Source organism: Pteropus vampyrus, unplaced genomic scaffold (assembly GCF_000151845.1).
Source record: "Pteropus vampyrus isolate Shadow unplaced genomic scaffold, Pvam_2.0 Scaffold8, whole genome shotgun sequence".
Taxonomy (NCBI): Eukaryota; Metazoa; Chordata; class Mammalia; order Chiroptera; family Pteropodidae; genus Pteropus; species Pteropus vampyrus.
The window spans coordinates 4,345,506-4,350,062 of NW_011888789.1; the positions used below are offsets into that span (position 1 = coordinate 4,345,506).

The window sequence follows — 4,557 nt, forward strand, 5'->3', positions numbered from 1 at the left end:
GGCTGCTGGGGTGTTTCCTTCTTGGGGAACCCGAGAGGCAGATGCAGGCCCTAAACCTCTAGGCCTTGGCCACATTTTCTTAGGCTGCCCTAGTTTCTAGATCCAGGTAAATATGCAATGCCTACTGGGTGGCATAACCCACAGGGCTGATTTTAGTGGAACTGTTATGTGAAAGCCACACTTTTCCTCCAGGGGTGAGTCAGAGCAGCTGAAAGAAAACAGAAAGCTCTTCAGGGACAGGGGACCCAAAGGGCCAAGGTACCCTCAGAACTGAAGACAGAAATAAAAAAGCAGATGATCTTGAGCTCCTCTGGGGAATCCCTACAACCATCTCTCTCCCGCCTTCTCAACATGTACTAACGACAGCGCCAGCCCCTGAGGATCTTAGCAACGCTAATCCTCATCTGGCCTGCCACACAACTGGAGGGCCTCGAGCCAGACATCATGGGCTTCAATTGCCCTGTAATTATAGAAAGAGACTGAAGATGGTCTGTGGTCTCCTCTCTCAAAAGGATATTGTGTAACCTCAGCCATGCTTTACAGAAAGGTAAGGATCAGAGTGTAATCCTCAGAAGAAAGGCATCTTGCATCTACCGAGAAAACATCATCCTGCAAACAATCCCAAAATAACCCTTAGGGCTGCCGCGTGGCCACACTCAGATGATTATAGCAGCGTTCATGAAGCGCCACAATGCTTGCAGGTGCTGTTTTTAGAAGTTCTATTGCAAGCACTTTTTTAGGGAGGTTTATTTATATTGCAGCTATACAAACCTCTCAGCATGAAACCTGGGATAAAAGAGTTCAGCCTCTGAGGAAACTTTTATCAAGATAATTGGGGGTCGGGAGGAGGTAACACATTAATCTAGTAATCTCTCTATTATAGAAGTAGAACAGAAATAAAAGAGAAGTACATTTATCCCAGACATTGGTTGCCATTACACTAACAGAAATGACTCTGGAATACATATTTAAGGGCATTGTTGCAGGCTCTTTCTTATTTTAGCCCAAGCAACTGTCCTCAGCTTTTTTAATGACAGGCTTCTGGAACACCATTCACCTACAAGAAATTTGGAGGAATCCTCAAAAATTAATCTTGTATATAAATACCAACCACTGTGCATGAACCTGTCTGCTGTGCCATCTATGGATATGTGGGAAAAGCATTACTGGTGTTGGGGTCACTCCCTCCGAGTGAGGGCTTCTCAACCATAGGAGACATCTGCTGAGCTCCTGTGCACCTACTCAGCATTTTTCAAGCAATGTCTCACTTAATCTCAAACAACTCGAAGAGGCAGATGCTGTCACAGAGGAGGAAGCTTCAAGAGGTTAAATTATTTGCCCATTATGCAACTGAGAAATATTCTAGAGGTCAAACTATGGGCTTTGGAGTGAAAAAGATTTTGGTTTAAATACAAACTCTGCAAATACTGGCAAGTTACAATTGATTCTTGATATTTGTGGGAGTTATGTTCTATTAGGCAGCCGCAACCACTGAATTAGTGTATACTGATCTGCTGCTCCTAGGGGAAATACAATGTGACGTTCTTGCAAGCCTCTAGTTACATTTTTATCAACTGGCCAATATATAACCTTGTCTTATGTGTGTTTCTGTTTAAAGATGCCTTATTAATAGATAATGTTGATTCATTAATACTGAAGTCATGGCTGTCAGCACTCTAACTCATGCCAGAACGAAGCTTATCTAATATTCTCCCAAAGGCACGTCACAGCCTTCTTGCACTTAGGAAGACTGAACAGGACTCCAGTGCTCACCTTGGCCATGTACGCAGCAAAGGCGTACATTCTTCACAAAAATGTGAAGAATGAGGCACTAAATAGACCACAGAAAGGACACTGTTGACAATCTATAGAGCTGAAACAAGAAGGCAGAGTGCCTTCTTTATATAGTTCCGCCCCAGCTGGCATGTCCGGTGACTCAAATTTCCCCCCACTCTATGCAAGTCCAAGAATGACCACAAAAATGCCACAAGTATTGATTTGAGGTTACAAATAGATTTTAGCAGCGAATCAACAAACACAGAATCCATGAGTAATGAGGATCGACTGTATTTATCTCAGTCAGATTTTCCCTCTGTACATCCAGGGCAATGACAGCTTCTTCCTCACAGGGCCATTGTCAGCATTAAATGACATAACGCAGGTGTGGCTTTCAGAACAGTGCCTAGCCCCGTTGAGCAGTCACTGGGAAAGGTTGCTATGGTGATTGCTCTGGCAGATTTGGCTACAGCCATGCTTGGTGCTGCTGGATTGCAAGTTATCATACCAGCCCTTACTGTGCAGCTGCCCAGGGCCTGGGAAGTGTTTCCAAGGATCCCTTTTCTCAAGGGTATCAAAGGCCTGGGTTCAGCAAACACTCCCAGCAAAGCTCCAGAGGAGCTGCTGACAGTTTGCACAGAGATGTAAATGAAGGAGCAGAATAAATGGTAACTGGGCTGGATGTGGTTCAAAATCAGTGAGTGGGTGCTCTAGCGGGACCCATAGCTTCCTCACCACCTGTTTGCACAGGGATGGGGAATGGGAGGCTTCCTCTCCATTCTCATCGCCCCTCTCCACCATCCCCCTCCCCATTTCATTTTCGGGGGTCTATGCTTGGATTTTGGCTCAATACCGTCACGTAATTTCAAATGTTTTGTTGAGCCCTGTCTCGTTTTAAACTTTGTGGTCATGGCCTCACATTCATGGTTGAAAATCAGGGCTAAGTCATGTCTGTTAAATAAAAAAAAGGTCCAGCTGCCTTAACATAGGTCCCTAATTACCCAACTGCAGTTCTAGTTGGCTGAGGCATGAAAGGGCTTTGAAACCTCACAGGCAGCTGATGACCTTTTTCTGCTTCATATTCATGGTGCAGGGCTCCAGAGCCGGCTTCCTGTCCTTGCTGCTGCAGGGTGCTGAGCCTGCAAACCGGACTGGCATGAGGGGCAGCAGGTGTGGGCCTGAGTGAGTTAATGGAGACTCGTAACCAAGGCTCCTGTTTACCAGGCGCAGATGAAATGAGTTCACCAACAGACAGGCAGTGGGAAGGGGGACCTGCTCCCCACCCCCTCGCGGATTCCAGATGACTGTACTCAGTCTAGACTGCGCAGCTAATGAAGTGGAAATACTGCACGTGCAAAATGATGCTCCACACACCGTCCCCGCTTTACCAGGCACATTTGCAAATTGATATTATTGTTCCCCAGACTCTGAACACTGCAAGCTCTTCTCCAAATTTCCTTTTCACACGGTACAGAGATAGTCCTTGAGCTGCCAAGCCTCTGGCAAAAAGTCAGATAGGAGACCCGTGGGCCTCTCTTCCTGAGAGGACACGGCCTGTCTTCCAGTTTCCTATGGATTACAAGCCTACTGAAATAAGAAGTAATGCTTGTTTTTAACATTTTCTGGGGAAGCTAAATTTTCTGCACTGTTCGTCAGAGAATGTGGCTAATTCTACACTTTACAAGAGGTCCTAGAATGCAACCTGAGTGTCACAATCATTTATGGATTTAAAAACCAAAACCCCTATCCCCCAAGATTCCGATCCAGTGGCAGATCTCCCGCCAGGTGGCCCTTTAGTTCTTGGCAGGAGAGCCATATCACTATTACCCCATGGGAAAGAGGGATTAAGCCTCTTTCACCAGGCTCTTTTCTTCTCATAATGGAGATGTGAGCTGTCTCTTGTCACTGAATTAGCCCCAAGGTCCAGCCCAGGAGACCAGTGAGAGTGACTGACACACTTGAACACAGGAAGGTGGAAGCAGAGGGATGACTCACAGCTCACTTTCTTAGGTTCACTGGGGCCACTGAAAATTAAGTACTTCCTAAAGGTACTGCCATCCCTTTGGCTTTCAAAGATCTCAAAACTACATCCCTTTCATTGGCAGGATAAAGACCCCTGGCTCTGGGCCGACAGCGATAACAGACTATAATCATGTTCGGCTCACTGAAGGGTCCACTCAGTTCTTCCTGTAGTTCAAGGTAACACAGCTGTTTAATCTTTGACCCTAAATCGGGGCTTTTGCTGCCACACCTCACTGCTCGCTCAGATGTAGCTCTGAGCAAGCTGGCTGAGCATCTGCACCCATGTGGCCACTAGCACCATCCTAATAGGAAGGGATGCTAGGATTGTTAATTTTCTTCTTTTAATTGTGGCAAGGAAGGGTAGCTTACCAAGAGAGAAGCTGCTGGGTTTAGACACAACGAGGCAATGAAGTTTAGGAAATGCAGACTCCCAATCTGGACATTCGTTTTTTCTTCCATCTAGTGCCTGCCACCCAGGCCACTAATCTTTCAGGGCCTTGATTTCTGTACAATAAACTGGATCCTGCTAGTAGCCACCCCATCCTATTTTTTTTTCCCCATAGGAATGCAGCAAGTAATTATATATAGCCCTTTAAACATAGAAACCATGGGCTTAGTCCATATTTTATGATAGTATCACCAATTTCTTTAAAAAAAAATCTCAAAGTAAAATTCATTGCCGTTTTCTTTGGCTAATAATTATATTTTTAAAACACTTCTCCTGTAAGCAGGAAGCTACCCCATAGAGGCCATTTCATG

The 4,557-nt window shown here is 45.4% G+C and overlaps 1 protein-coding gene across 1 annotated transcript in view; it reads right to left on the reverse strand.

The window, feature by feature from the left end:
• PRAG1 (PEAK1 related, kinase-activating pseudokinase 1) overlaps positions 1–4,557 on the reverse strand; it is a 47,703-nt gene that overhangs the window by 2,125 nt on the left and 41,021 nt on the right. The gene's annotated exons all lie outside the window — the stretch shown is intronic.